Source organism: Misgurnus anguillicaudatus, chromosome 15, assembly GCF_027580225.2.
Source record: "Misgurnus anguillicaudatus chromosome 15, ASM2758022v2, whole genome shotgun sequence".
NCBI lineage: Eukaryota > Metazoa > Chordata > Actinopteri > Cypriniformes > Cobitidae > Misgurnus > Misgurnus anguillicaudatus.
The window spans coordinates 20,717,975-20,735,112 of record NC_073351.2 but is presented as its reverse complement, the minus strand read 5'-3'; the positions used below and the strand labels follow the sequence as shown (position 1 = coordinate 20,735,112).

General features: G+C 36.4%; 1 long non-coding RNA gene across 3 annotated transcripts in view; it reads right to left on the bottom strand.

The window, feature by feature from the left end:
• The window catches only part of LOC129419615 (uncharacterized), a 353,983-nt gene that overhangs the window by 202,410 nt on the left and 134,435 nt on the right, over positions 1-17,138 (bottom strand). Inside the window, exon 5 of one of the 3 annotated variants that reach the window (XR_012357712.1) lies at positions 888-1,762. The exons of the other annotated variants lie outside the window; for them this stretch is intronic. This is a non-coding gene — a long non-coding RNA (uncharacterized lncRNA). Of the gene's footprint in view, positions 1-887; positions 1,763-17,138 lie in introns of those variants that run through there. 3 annotated transcript variants of the gene reach the window in all.

Sequence of the window (17,138 nt, the reverse complement as noted above, 5' to 3'; positions counted from 1 at the left end):
GAGGCATATTTATATCGCCGTTCTTCAAATTGTTTCAGGTATTTTTATGACAATAAAATAATATTTTGAATGACAATGTTTAACGAGTGTTGCTTTAAATACGGTTTCAGCAGTAACAACATAAACAAGTGACTTTCATGGAAAAGACATAACTTCCGGTAAACACCGCTAAGAATAAATAACAACAAAGTCCTTTTAAAGTAGTTTATTTATATAACAAGCAAATTAATAACATGTAGATTATTAGTTATTTTCGACGAGGTATTTGTTCAAGAGTTCAGTTTAGCAACTAGTCAGGCTATTAAACAAACCGGTTGAAACTGTCTATAAATGCATATTATAAACATCTTAAACTCAAATAGTGATTTTAGATTGTTAAGCACTTCCTACAGATCACAGAGTCGTAGTACATGCACAAACTGTGAATGAAACACAGACTTGTAGCATTGCGATTTAGAATCGATTTTAGACATGTATTTTTAAATGGGACCCTCGATGTATCGTCACAGCCCTAAAATGTGGGTCCCTTGTGAGAACTTGGACCCGAATTCTCGAATGTGCACACATGCATCACAGTGCCCCCCAGTTTCTTTTTGTAACATTTTGATTTCTGACTTTCATTATTTGCAATTGTTCTAGTTGCATCTTTAGTGATTTCATTTAGTTACTGAGTAATAACCTTTTCATTGCCATTAAAGTGAAATTACTAAACCTAAACATAACAGCCTGATAAAAAAATGCTAATTTATATATTTCATTATTAATTGTACCTAAATGTTTGCATGGCAGTGTGTGTACACACACACACGCACACACAAGCAAATTCACACACTATTGACTTTCAAAAATCCAAATAAGCTTTTATAATAATAAACTTTTATAATACCGACTGTACATTATCTGTTACATTTGTTAAACACTTTCTCACTCCAGCAGTAATTTGTTTGGTAAGATAACAACTCATTTCCTAGTTGTACACTTTAAAATGACGACAAGCCAATCTTGACAAGCTTATTCTTTATGCAAGTGCTTGACAGGGGCAGCACTATAATATTTGACACGAGTCAACAGCTTTACTTCAGGTGACATTTGAGTGATACGCATTGAAAATGCGAGCATATAATGAAAATCTAGCCTTTAAACCAAAGCGTCTGGTTATTGGCATAATGCTCACTGGTCTGTACTATTAAAGTAGCATTGCCATCTAATGAATTCCTTATAAGAAAAGAGTCACCTACAACACTCACAGATACACATAAACATACAGTACAGTATAAATACACTGATCTCTCCTGCTGCATTTATAATGGATGCAATTGCTGAGTATTTTAACCCTTTATTTTATAAATGAAATTAAAAAAACAAGCTCTTGAAATCCTGCACACAGCATTGAGTCAAGAAACAAAAATTCAAATATGCAAAGCCAAATAGACAACATCATGCAGTGGCCTGTTTCCCACAACTCCCTGGAGAGGGACATTCACATATGATGCTGACAACACTCAACCACACTTTCATGATCTATGAAATAATGTTATGAATGTTAACAATGGTATTAGGTTTTACAGCATAATAACAACTGCAATCATTCATCATTACTCTCTATATCACTTCCTTGGAACGGCGATGCATAAATATAAAAACAAACTGGTCATCTTTAAAATATACTGTATCCTTTCACTTGTGAACAGCCAAAACAAGGCAAACAAATGCTTTTCCTCTGAGAGCACTTGAGCGGCTTTCTTGCTGCGTATGAAGTTTCCTGCAATTGATAAGAAAATAACTGATTTTGCGTTTTCATTTATTTGGACATGACCCTCTTAACCCACAGGGAAAATAATGCTGACAAATTGATGTCCCATTTAGTTGTTTCCACAAGTGAGGGCTTGAACTATTTAACTTCATCAGATTTAGGCAAAACAAAAAGTCGAGACAAGGCATCTAACACAATGCATTATGGTCAGTCGCTGTCCACTAAAGATTTACAAAAAATTTGTTCCACACATGCTCCACCCCTTTTGTGTTTATTGAATATTTACATTGCTTTCTGCAAAAACAAAATCAAAGTTTTATCAACTCCTTTTAACATAATTTAGCATGTTAACATCCAAATTCTGCACTGAAAAAAAAAATCCTGTTGCTCATGAATTAAGTTTTCTTAAAATGATTTTTCTTAAAAAAAAAAAACTCTTGGATCTACACAATTTAATTATGTACACCAGTTCAACATGATTGAAAACCTAATTTAATCATGTGCAACCGATGTCCAGAAGTTTTTTTTGTGCAGTTTTTCCTAAAAATTAGTGTAGAAAATGTGATATCTTTGATTGGACAAAAATCTGCCAGAAGAGTCATCAATACTTTTAGTCTGTTGTAAATATTTGGTCCATATAGGCATGGGGCGGTATGAGATTTTGTCGGTATGATAAACTTAAGCAAAAATATCACGGTTTCATGGTGTTGCAGAAGTGCCATTGCAAAACATTTTTTTTTTATTTTCAAATGTCTGTATATACAAATAACAACTTTTCCACTGAACACAATACATTTTATTTTTAAGCAACATACAACATGCATGCCAGGCAAAAATAAGGCCTTAAATTATAATATTCTTTCAAAAAATATACAAATTATCAAATTAAAAGTATTAATATTAATAATATTAAATTTAAACATCAAATCAATTACATAACTTAATTATTTAACTTAATTTTGTGTAAACACAGCTTATACCTTGAAAACGGTATCACATAAAATTTTAGTGGTTTTGAAACCTTGACTCTTTAAAACCTTGGAATAACTTAAAACCGGTAACCGGCCCATGCCTATTACAACTTATAGGTATGTCTATTACAAAACATGGATTTCAATGCATTATGTTGAGATACACTGCGCTGCTTTAAAGCGAAATAATATAATGGGATATTTCCTATTTTAGGAATATAATAAGATATAATTATAGGAAAGCTGTCATTGAGAACACACCACCATATGCAAACCTTAGCAAAAAAAAAGTGGGGCACCCCTATGCAAGTACTTCCTGTCACTGTTTAAGTTCATAGATAAGAAGAATGCTACCTAGTGGTCAGGATGTATACTCCAAACGAAACAACTGGCATTAATCTTGTAAGTTTTTATTTTTTAAATATCAATATTGCATTATTTTGTGAATCTTTGTAATGCCAAACTAAAAATCATTATACTCGCATATATCATCCCTAACAGCTAACATACATTTTGCTAATGGACAACTATCATTTAATGCAGTCTTTAACTTTAAATAACAGTAAAACAGAAAGAAGACGACATTGTGGAAAAGGCAGACATACTAGTAAGAGAGAAACAAGTAGAGGAATGCTTTTAAGCTTTGTACACATTCGGTGTCTAGCCCTGTTCTGTCTCTCGAAGCCCACACTTTAGACGCTTTTATGTTACACGATCACTTGAATTTGAGCTCAGAAGGAGGCAATAGGTCCCTGGGTGAGAAAGCCCCAAACAAGCTATAGACCAGATGTATGATGTTATATGGTCAAACTGGCAAATACAAAAGAACCTAAAACAAAAGGCATGAATTAAGGGAGAGGATTTCAAAAGTGTGTTTTCAAAACAGCCCAGCTGAGAGCTCAGATACCTCTCCTCCCTCCCTCTCTTTCTCTCTCTGTCTCTCGCTCGCTCTTACTCTCCGTCTGCCTCTCTGCTTTCACTCCCTTATATTCTCTCACTCTCTCTTTCTCTTTTTCTCACTACCCCCCGAGACTAAATGCTTTAAAGGGGGAGGGAAATAAAACAGAATAGAGACCATTTTTGCTAATTAGTCGAGGACTTAGCAGGCACAGGCTATGCCGCCGTAGTTTTTCATGTGCTGTCCACGGGCCGTCGCCCGGCCTGTGAAGTCGAGCCTGTGTGGTTAAGAGCCGAAGAAAAGGGAAGGCCTTTTACACACAAACGGCTCAGTGGAGATCCTGAACGGAGCTCTGGTGGGGGTACCGCCACGGACTAGAAAATAGAGACTAACCATTAGGATTTCAGACTTCAGAAAAAGGCTAAATAAGAAGCGTAAATGGCTACCGCCCCCCACCTCAAGCCCAAGACAAACTCTCACCGGCAATGACCAGGAATGGGTCTAAGTCCAAGATAAACTGGGCCTTTTTTCCAGCAGTCACAGTCAAATGATCACAGACATACCTCTACTCAAGGCTTTATGGTGTGGGAATAGTGCATGACCAGAGCCAAGCAAGCTTACCATGCTTAAAACATGCAGGATTAGAAATAAAGAACGAATGTGTTAGAGAGATTTAATAGGGTTTTTTATTTTCTGTAATTGAGTCATTTATAAATGAAACTATAAAGACACAATTTGTAGTCTCGTTAATTTAATAATTTATTGAAACATGTAATAAAAAAATAATTAGATCTTTTTTTCATAAACTGCAAATTCTTAATGAAAATTAATAATAATGCTTCACTAAACTGTCCTTTACTTTTAAAGTGTATGCCACATCATTTTTATTTTATTTTTTAAAACAATTTATTACTTCATATAAATGATAATAGATGTGTTTATGCTAACTTTATTTTAAAAGTGTAAAACAAACTAAGGAAAAACCTCTCAAACTACAAGCCTGAAGTGATCTACAAATCTGTTTCAAGTCAATAAATAATTCATACTGCACTTTCGCGTAAACAATTTGTTTATCAGTACCGCAGTTTGTCATTAACAGACATCAAAGGTCATACTTTCTAGTTTGATTTTACTGGTCAAAAGTTCACATCTATCTTCGAAAAATAAAGCAAACTTTTTATTGCACTCTTCTAAATCTGTCAACTTCCAGCATTTAGCCTCTGATGAAAGACCTCTTTTATTTGTTTAACATTTTGAACACATTACATCTGATGTAACGCAATATGCATACACAAGCAGTGCCGAAAAATTCAATCTCTCAGATATTTGGTATATTTCAGGCCTTAAGTTTGATATCTTACTCATTGCCATCTGTGACTGCATAAGAAACTCTGCAATGATTTCCTTCCAGTGTTAAACAAGACTGTGTGTATAAACATTTATAGAGTACAATTAAGTCTGCATTCATTTGCTTCTGTTGTAACCTTTATTTGTAATTATGAGACCTGCTGAGTGATAATATTATGAAAAGTGCTTAGATTATGTTTCCCCCCCAACGTGTAATCCGTTTTACCCTGTTACCAGAAAAAAGACGCTATACGAGAAAAACGAATAAAAGTCTTTCGACTCCCACTCAAAATGAATTCATAAAAAGGGGGAAAGCAAAGTTCAGGGCATTAAATTGATTTACATTTTTGAAACCGTCAGGTCAATTACAAGGCTGTCCTTAAAATATGTGTTAATAATCACAGCGAGTAATATATGCGGAGAAATGGCAGACAGCATTCCAGTCTAAAACCTCTTAATACTCCTACAGTATTTCATGTCATCTATCAGGGAGACTTAGAGAGGATGTTGAATAGCACATCCTCAGAGGCCACAGTCTACACAGAGACACCCGAGCATGAAGCCTTAACAAGCAATCAGTCAAATGTGACACCAGCGAGAGCTTTTCCTGGCAGGAGAGAAGAAAAGAGTGGGAGAGAGGCAACACGAAGGCGGTGGACAGCCGCGGCGTTCCCTTTAGTTTGGGAACGCGAGGACAGGAAGTGAGCGGAGAGGAAGAGAGATCATGAAAGTAAAGGTTCAGTGATCACCAGTGAAAAAAGGGTCACTGTCAACTCCTAATAACAACATGAGGGTCTTGCTTCAACAAAAGCTTGTTCTGGTGTGGTCCGCACAAAAAAAAAACACCCTGTCCATTTCAAAATATGACATCTTCTATGGTGGTTGTAGTGGGCACGATTGTCATTTTGACATCCTATATGGGGTGAACCTCAGATAAATACATAATAAATATTTCAGGACTTCATGGATTTCTTTCTTTTGTCGTCATTGTATATCACAGAGAGGTATGACACCCTTTCTATTAAACCAAGGGCACAAGAGATATTCCTCACGCTCACTACAGTCCTATAAATGTCTGGGATCAAAATGAAAGCAATGCCATTTGTCAGTTATATGGCACTATAACAGGTTTTAAGAAGTGGAGTAATAGAGTCATTCACCTGATCCTAACAAACGCTTAGACCAAAAATTCCCAAGCCACCTAATTCATATACCTAGATGCGAGATTCTACAATAATCGGAAATTGAGTTGCGTGATGTGTTGTGCTGCGAGGCGGATACAGACAGCGTGAGATGCAGACGGTAACGCGCAGTCTCGCCACGTTGACTTGATTTTCGTGTTTCTCACGAGATGAGACGAGACAGGAAGCCACAGAAGAAGTGGCAGGAAATGTAGCGGTGCTAAGTCAGCCCCTGATTAAAATTCACACCGCTAATGGGCGACAAGACAAAGGACGCACGCAACTCGCTGGTGGCGCGGATCAATTCTCATGTAATCTCGCTTTGCGAGCAAAGCATTGTTGACAATCCTGCTTTAAGATCCCGCTGAAAAGTCAGTAGCTTAATATGTGTTTGCAACGTATGCCACTGTCATCTCCCTACCAGAAGATTCCCCTCACACAGTCATTTGCTAACAGAAGCCCCGGTGCTGTCATCAGGCGGACCGGAGTAGATGAGCTCCTAACCGTAAGCGAGTGAAACGCAGTGCTGTTGAAACAGGTAATCATGCCGGAGATGATGGTTGGAGAGCATAGTTCAGCAGGGCGTCTCTGAGCCACATTGAGCGACAGTGTGAAAGCGCTGAGTAATCCTGCCGCATTAAAAGCAGGCAGGCACTAATATCACACCACAATAGCACATGTACAAAAGAGAGACAATTCTAAACCGGCCACTTATGTCATCTCTCTGCAGCTGCCACTCAATGCTAGACAGAGCACCCAATCAAACCGCAGCCAGCGTGATTGACAGCGACTAACAAGGACTTCACCCAAGTGATGATATTAACAAAGACTGTTCGCTACGCTGTATCGCAGTACTAGTCAAAACGTTACATGTTATATACATTTAATAATGTAACGTTTTGACGATTACTGTGATACACAGTATCATTGCTTAACCATTTACAAAATAAAAAAAAAATAGTGTGCAAAATTGTAGTGTCTAAAAATATAGCTCTGCATATTCTTGCCATTTCTCGACCAACCTGAGTTTTTCACTTTGATAAAAAATTGTTTTTTGGTAGTAATAATTGTTTAAAAAAAAAAAAAATTATATATATATATATATATATATATATATATATATATATATATATATATATATATATATATATATATATATATATATATAGTGTGTGTGTGTGTGTGTGTGTGTGTGTGTGTGTGTGTGTGTGTGTCGTATCCATAAGCTACAGGGACACTTGAATAATAATAATAATTATTATTATTATTATTATTACAAAAACAATAATAACAATCATAATAATATTAAAAATTACAATAATGATAATAATAATAATTAAAAAGAATTACAAATAATACATTATTATTATTATTCGTCGTCTAATTTTTAGTTTTATTATTAGTTTTTGTTATTAAAATTTATTTAATATATTTATTTATTTATTTTATAATACAATAAAAATTATACTTGTATATAGACACATAACATCTGTATACAAAACAAATTTTGCACAGTTAAGCATAACAAAAAAGATTTAAGGAATAGTCTAGTCTGCGTAAGCATACACACACATTAACACTACTATTTATTGTATATGCACCGAGGGAGATATATATTACCAAACAAAACAAAAACAAAAAAATAGGTAACCTGGTTAAACAAATAAAACGTAATGTGTGTTCAGCACTGTCTAGTTAAAGGGCTCGTAGTGGGGAACAATGAGAAAGCCACCAGGAAATCTCCGACAACAGTGTGTCTGTTGAACATCTTACATCTATTTCCTTTCGCTCTCAAACTCTAGTGAACCTCTAAGAACTCTGATACACATCCAACATTATTTATTATTCCATCTCTACACCGATTCTGTGCTTCATGGCTTGCAGCCGCTTTCACAGCAGGAAACAATGAGTTGGTGTGGAGACTGGAACTGCAGTATAACTGCTCCCCCTGGTGTGCATTATTAGTAGCAGTCAGACGAGGGCACAGTTCACCGGTGGGGGGGTGTCTGTGAACCCAGCTGGCTCTAAGATGACTGGGTGAAAGCTGGGAGACACTAATTCTGCTCAATGAATCCAATTAGAGCGTCTCACCCATTTGGAGGAATATGTGTCTGCTCTTCCATTATCCCACGGTTTCACACTGGATGTGCCAAAAGGATTTGTTATTGTTTGTGCGTTGATATTTTTATAAGGTTTTATTTTATTTTTTTAAAAAAGCTGTTTTTATAAAAAAAATATATATTTGCATGCATTAAATTTATGCATAAGCTAAAAAATGCCTCCTGCTAAATATATATTCCATACACAGTTAATTTTTTATTAGTGGTTCTGACACTAGCATTATGATGCATTTTATTTTGAATTACATAAAAGCAAAAAGTGAATGCAGATTTTTATTGATTTCATATACCTCATGAAACCTATCAGTTACTTACCGGCACACATGCACGGCTCAGGCAGTGAATCACATAAGACCGCTATTATGAGTCATTAGCGTAGCTTATGCTTTAAACCCCATTCAGGGACTACAGAGAGCAGACTTAAATATGCCGAACTACTCGGTCCCTATAGGGTTAAATGCACATGTGCTCTCACCCTCTCTCTGTCTTTCTCAAACACACACACACGTGTACACACGCACACACACTGCCATCCTAAAAGCACACCAGGCTGCCTGTGCATACAGATGCACTCATCATAATTCATTTAAGCCCATAATTCTCAGCAGGCTAATGCCCCACAAAAGACCCTCAACATCCTTAAAGAGTTAAATCATCACTTTGGGGAAGGAACGGGGTGTGCGTACACGTATGTGTGCGTTGTAATTTTTCAAGGATGGCTCGGACCAGTCCTTTCAGTCAAGTATGTTGCCACGCAAGGGATTAGTGTGTGTGAAGCTCTAGGTCTTGACCTGCAAGCCTGGAAGCCAGGCTGTAACCTGACCCCATACCAGGTGTATGCCTCCGGGTCAATAGGTTGGGAAAGCACGCAACTAAAGACAGCTCCTCCATAAAACCCCATACTGCTCCAATTAAACGTATTCCAGCCATTTCAAAACACCAGGCCGGAGCTCTGCCATAACTGCACATTAAATGGTTCTGTTGCACAAGTGTACAAAAAAACTCTAAAGGTCACAAATACATCACGGTATAAAGGCGAGGCGAATAAATTAAATGGCAACATTACACATTCTAATAGAAAAATGTTAATAGCTAGATTACCCCCCCCCCCCCTCTTTCAGCAAGACTTTGCTTTTACTTTCAGTATAATTTACTGCGTCTTTAAAAAGCTCTGTCATCTGCAGCCAGAGACCCATAACTGTCGTGAGAGTCGATCATTTACCCAGCGATCTCTTAAGTGTTAGGTGCTAATGGGAGAGAGCCGTGCAAAACAGAACGGAATGACTTACAGTACATCTAACACTACATCTTATTTAGAAGTGGACGACCGGGTGGAGGGGGGTATCATATCATAACACATTAAGCGTGCTGCAGCAATTTAATTAAGCGTTCTGCACTACGTAAGCGGTGGTGTATGACTGGAGATCTCCAAACACTGAAATACTGCGGGTCCAAAATATTGACCATCTATTACATGCAGTAACTGCCTCATACAGCGATGGAAACCGCAATCAGCTGAAAAAATGCTTGCGCAGATGGATCCTTATAGCGGCTATATGTCTGAAATGAGTAATGCTCGTACATTGCTGCGAAAGACATGGGTTTGTTTTAAGTCGTATGGTGTTTTAAAGGAGGGCAAATGTTTGCACGCCGAAATTAAAATTAATATTGCATCATCCCTCGCTGTCTCTCTTCAAACATTTACATACATTTATTTATTTATTTATTAGACACATTGAACTAATACTAAACACATCTATGCATCATATTTCATGCATTTATTTGCAGGTATATATTTCATCACTATGTGTGTTCCTGGAATCAAACCCACAACCTTTTGCACCACTACTGCAATGCTCCACCACCTGAGCCACTATCCATCATCTCTGCTTTACAGTGTGTTAGTATAGCCCTCAAAGATGTAAGCATGACTCTCCAAAGATCTTGCTCTTTGCACGACCCTGTGATATCGGTATCTTTGCTGGATGACTTACTGTATGACAGCAGGCTGAGAGCGTCGGTGTCATAACGCAACACGCAGCGAGCTAATCTGGCCGGCCCTCTCCAGCTCTGGAGGGTTAATTGCAACGGCCTGGCCTTGCTCACTGTGTTTGGATAGGTGCTTCTCGTTGCAAACAGGCAACCTTTTGTGTCGCTTCTCTTTAATCTGTGACTTCATTAGGGAAGGAAATGGGAGTAAATACAAAACGCTATTGTCTTTCTTTCTTTCTTTAGGTAGGGAGGCCACAATGCTCGAGATGTTGTGTAACTATCTTGTCTGTAATATTCATTACACACCTAGGTCTCGGCCTATTGGTCTCAAGTATGCAACGGGGAGAGGAAAGTGCGTATATGCCAGTAAAACACACAATGCACTGACTTGAGTCATGCGCTTTAATTTCTCAAGAATTGTCGTACACTAATACTCCTTTCTGTTGTTTGCGATGTACGCGTCAAAGCTCGGCATAGTCTCAACAATATTGTCACACGTGCAAGCTGGGAAGGCTGCATTTAGATGGAACCGGACATGGATTATAAACAAATACATTATTTTAGTTTCTTGCTTCGGAAAACACAGTGATGTAGCACTCATAATAGTTACATTGCTCATTTTGTTATTGAACTACTGGTTGGATGAAACCGTATGTTTTGGAGTATCAGGGATCTGAGAAGATGGCATATTTTAAATACTTACACATTGAAAAAACAAACATTATTATTATGTAAAAACAAGTGCCTTTACATTTTGGAAAGGTGGAACACATTTCTGATTTTAACCATGTAATCGAAGACTATCTTAGAAATTGCATTGTGCCATATTAAGTTAATTCATACAAAACATTATTTTGGGATAAACTTGTTATGGATAGAATTTAAAAACTATTTAAACATTTATTTTATCTATTTAACATTTTATAAAAAACAAAATTATTGTTGTACTTTAATGCGATTGGGTGTTATGTTTTTAGGTCTAATTTAGTTATTTACCATGCATTTAAAAAAATGCTATTAAGAATTGTTGAATTTTTTTAAATAGTAATGTGTTTTTTATTTATTTATTCTTAACGCCATTCCAGCATCTACTGTATGGCTATATTCATGGCGAGAACCAATCTATACACAAGGTAATCCAGACACACTTTAGGAAAAGGGCAATTTGTTATCTCCAATTCACCTAACGTGCATGTGTTTGGACAATTTGAGGAAACCGAAGTACCCAGAGTAATGCCATCCTACCCTGCCGTGGCTCGAACCGGGGACATTTTTGTTGTGAAGCCCAATGTGCTAATTTTTATACTCAAATATTTTAATGTTAGAAATATATATTTAAAATGACCATTTAATAAATATATGTAAGCTAGCAAAGCAATACTTTAAAGGGATAGTTTACGCTAAAATAAAAATTCTGTCATAATTTTCTCACTCTCATGTTGTTACAAACCTGTATAAATTTAAAGATATTTTGAGAAATGTTTGCAACCAAATGGTTCATAAGCCCGATTCACTTCCATAGTAGGAAAAAATAATACTACGAAAGTGAATGGGGCTCATGAACATCAGAACAAAAATAAATTATACGGGTTTGTAACAATATGAGAGTAAATGATGACAGAATTTTAATTTTTGAGTGAACTATCCCTATAATAGATTTTGTGTTTAGCACACTTTATTAAGTGTCAGGTATTGACTAATCAATGAGGTGCACATGGGGGCAATTTTTATAATTATGCCGAATAATTACGAAAACAGAATTTTTTGGCAAAGTAAAACTGCCAAAGATATGACCAATAAATTTAACAGAGATTATTTATCGGAAATACCGACATAATTATAATTTCACAGCCTATTACTAAGCAATTACTGTAACACTGCCACTTACATTGATGAAAAAGGTTAAAAGAGATGTCAACCCGTTGTAACCATACAATTGTTGCTATTTAAATTCATCATTTCTGTCTTGCTCCATCAACATCTCTCTCAGTCCCCTCCTATTTCCTCTCGTTGACGCTCCCCTTGCATTCTCCCCTTCTTAGTGAAATGAATTCCTTGGCGCGCTTGCCAAATGACCCGTGACCATGGGTGGACAAGGTTACCACTGCTGACTTTTACTGCCTCTCTGGTCTCCTCTCTGCACAAGCCCTCTGCCTGCCTCAAATACAAAGGCGGATACCAATAATAATGAAAAGCAGCAAGATGAGGGGGAAAAAAACACACAGGACAAACCTGCTGTTCCACTACCCCCAAGGCCAGACCTGACAAAAACATCAGCATGATGACAGCAAAGTATGTGAGGTGCATTTAAAAAAAGAAGAAGAATTGTGGGAGGAGTTAAAAGGTGACAATGGATTGGACAGGGAAAAAAGAACTGACGGGAATAATTCTAGTTCTCCGTACTGACCTCTAATGTGCCTTTGCAGCGTAAACACCACAGCTCAGTTCCAAAACCTTGTAAGCTCCCTTGCTGCCTATTGGCTAGATAGGTGACGTTCTAATTGTAACAGATTCTCATAAGTGAGCAATTAGATAATGTTTTGCTGTTTATGTAGACATACGTAACTATGAATTGATTTTAATATAGGCAACACAAAAGGAATAGTGCTCTCATATAGGTGTAAATATGTACAGGCCACACACATTTTGAATTTTATATAATCTAAACATAATTTAAAACTTTATTTGAGTGTCAAATAAATCATGTTTATAATCAACGTTCCTCCCACTTTATCCACCATCTTTCATTTATTTTTTTTAGCTCAGTGCATTCTGGGATAACTCTTTCTGCCTTAAAGGTCACATTCTTCCTGATCCCATCTTTCAAACTTTAGTTAGTGTGTAATGTTGCTGTTACATCATCAATAATACCTGCAAAATGATAAAGCTCAAAGTTCACTGCCAGGTGATATATTTTCTTTAACCGAATTCCCCTTTCAAAGCCTACACCGAATGGCTGGTTTGGACTACAGCCCGCTACTTCCTGGTTGAATGATGTCAATATAAGAGTTTTTGACTAAACTCCGCCCACAGGAATACGTCAGTCGCCATTACGGCTCTGCTAAGCTAAGCTGCGTCGAATCACAACACACTAAACAAGCTACACAATCAGAACTCGATACGTATTTCTGAAGGAGTGACTTCATAGAACAAGGAAGACATCAGCCCTTTTTTAGGACAGTGAAAACTGCGCTATACAGATAAATACCACGTTTTTACATGTGAAACATGAACACATGTTATATTGTGCACTGTAAACACAATCAAAGCTTCAAAAACACAGCAAAAATGGGACCTTTAAAACACAGACTCTATAGGCAGCTCACTAGGTTTTGGAACAGAGCACACATTTACAGTGTGGATTTATGTCCGATTCTGCTCATGCATGTACGTCATTCCCCGACAAATAACTCAAAGCAGAGCCGTCATTCAGGAAGATGATTTTTTTCTCTCTAATAGGACGTTATATACTCCTAACCCGAGTCATGCCATCCATACATCACACAGCTAATGAAAGAAGTGGCTCACAGATGTCTTCTTTCTGAAAGATGTATAATAAGGTTAGCAGCTCAGTAACAGAGGTGGCATTATCACCCTGATCCCTAATGGTAAGGTATTGCTTTAACAGATGGAACAGAACTGAATGAAAAGATGTTTCAATCCAAAACACTAGAACATAAGGCACATGCTTCTTAAAGATGATTCTTTAAAAAGGGTTGTGTGCATGTGGTCCTTTGTTAGTGCTTGCAAGATGAAAATGTAATATATAGAAGTTTTATTTTGTGCCACCATACTTAATCGTGTAACTACTCATGTAACAGTCTTTAAATAGGGAAAACATTAAGTGTTTGATGCCTTCTAAATTCATCCCTGTTTGGAGCCATAGGAATTAATGGGGCTAGGCTAAATGCTAACACATTCACGAGGCTCTGTATAAACATTAAAAGTGCACACATTGAAAGATAGGTATGTATTAATTTGTCTAAGTTGAGGTAAGAACATAGTAAAATATTGAAAAACTGTGGTATTTTCCTTTAACAATCAATGATTTCTGAAATTTTTTATCCTGCGGAAATTTGTTAAATGATGTATTTTCTGTGTTTTGATGGCTGAATAACTTGCATCCCGGTACAAAACAATACATTTAAAGTGCACGCTCTGGATGTCCATTCCTCACAGCCTCGTTTTGGAATCAACATGGTGGAAGGTGAATAAAGTATATGTTTGCCAGAAGCTCTGCATTAACACTAATCATGTTGTAATTAACCTTCAATTTCTTGCAGAAACAATCGATGGCTTCACAAGATGGCTTCAATATGTCAACAGTATGTCACCAGGATTCATGGGGATTACTTTTGTATTGGATATATCTGCTTTTGAACTCTCAAATTGGAGGAAACTTCAGATTTGGTAGAATCTGCATTCACGCTAATAATGTTGTTATTAACGTTCAATTTATTGCATAAAGCAATTGATTGGCTTCACAAGACCTCCATATGTCATCAACATGTCAACAGGAGTCGTAGGGATTACTTTGTATTGGATATATCTGCTTTTGAACGCTCAAAATAGCGGAAACAGTTGACAGGCATTATATGTATCACAGAGCACTGGGGTTTCTTTAAAATATTTCTTCTTTATTGTTCTACTGAAGATAAAATGTCACTAACATCTCGGATGGCCTGCACTTTTTAGACAAAATGTGTTAATTTTATACAATTTTTTTTTGTGTTATGCTTTTAACACATTATGTGTACAAGAGTTTTTTAAGATGTCAAATAAATCTTTGGTGTCCCCAGAGCACATATGTGAAGTTTTAGCTCAAAATACCATTTAAATAATTTATTATAGCATGTTAAAATTGCTACTTTGTAGGTGTGTGCAAAAATGTGCTGTTTTGGGTGTGTCATTTAAAATGCAAATGAGCTGATGAAATTCAAACACTGATCACAATGATGGTGGTTTGTTGCAATTAAAACTCAATTGTGCTTTTCTCTGCACTAAATGGCAGTGCTGTGGTTGGATAGTGCCGATTAAGGGGTGGTATTATTGTAATAAGAGCTCCTTATGACATCCCAAGGAGATCCAAATTTCAACGACCTATTTTTTTATGTGCTTGTAGAGAATGGTTTATCAAAACTAAGTTACTGGGTTGATCTTTTTCACATTTTCTAGGTTTATAAAAGCACTGAGGGCCCAATTATAGCACTTAAAAATGGAAAAAGTCAGATTTTCATGCTACGGCCCCTTTAACACATTATGTGTTATTTTGTGTTGATTTTAAAAGTAACACAAAGTGTGTTGTTTCAATAATAACAAAGAAATGTGTGGATTATGGGACGACACATGTAGTGTGTTGTCCCCAAACTGTGTGTTGTTTTTATCACACTCTAAGAGTATGAGGGTAAGTACATTAATCTCTTTATTTTTATTTTTGGGTGAATTAAAGGTGCAGTGTGTAATTTTTAGAAAGATCTTGTGACAAAATGCAAAATAATATACAAAACTATATTATCAGGGGTGTATAATGACCTTTCATAATGAACCGTTATGTGTTTATTCCCTTAGAATGAGACTTTTCTACAGAAGCTCTTAACGGACAAAGTGTTTTTACTAAGTTGTCTCAGAGGATGGCATGTTTGTCTTCTCTATGTGTTTCAAAAGCGAGAGGTGAGCAGTGGACTAAGCCGTTGGTTGCAATTTGCAACCTCACCACTAGATGCCTCTAAAATGTACACACTGCACCTTTAAGAAGTGCAAATTACATAATAAAAACTTTGGGTTGTTTTATACTCAAATACTGTATGGGCAAGTGTTGAGTTATAAATAAACCTATGCTGGGTTGTTGCTGTTACCCAACCATGGGTTGAAACAAACAAGCATTTGGTTGAAACCACCCAGCATACACTGTAAACAGCATGAACCTACTATTTTAAGTTATGGCTTAAAAAAGTTGACATAACTTAAAAAATTAAGTTAAACAATTTCAACTTGAATTTATAAGTTAAAGTAACATTAAAATATATGTTGATTTGACAAAAATGCTGCAATTTTTTAAACAGTGTAACCGAACAGTCGGGTTTGTCCATATTTGACCCAACCATGGGTTACAACAACCACATTTTTTTTTTTCTTTTTGAATGTAATAAAGTTGATCTTCACCGATGAAACTGCATTGATGTGTAGAATTCAGAAATGGACCAATAATTTATAAATGAGGCATCTTTTTTGAGGACAAACTATCATTATTTGGAAAGAGCCACATGGATAATTAAATAAGAGAAACACAGATCATTTTAAAGACATTCCCCACATTACAGATTTTTCATTTAGGAAAAAAACTATTCCTTTAAAGCAGGGGTCCCCAACATTTTTTACAAGGCGGACCAGTTTCAGCTTGAAAAAAAATTGCGGACTGGGAGTGCTGGGTTGCTGTTCATGTGAGACTCACGTGTTTCACAAACCTGCGTATGTTACACATACATAGTGCTGAAAATACTCCTTTGCAAAAACTTTTTACACGGAAGTAAAGATCAAAGACCCATTCATTAGGGAAATTAATAACTGCTTCATTTTAGTAGATGACTGGATTTTAGAAATAGTACATTTTACCATATTTTGGTGGATTGTTTTTACTTTCATTGTTTTACGAGTTCACCTGCTTATTCAATTTTATTGATTAAAGCAAAACATCACAGTTTCAATATTTTACTATGTTTTACCTCAACTTACACAAATTAAAACATACCTATCTTTTTTTAATGCGTACACTTAATCTTTGTACAGCGCGTCGTGAATGTGTAAGCATTTAGCATCGGGTGCAGTAATATTGACGAAAGTTTGAGCGAGAGGGGGAGTAGTCAAGAGTGATGATGT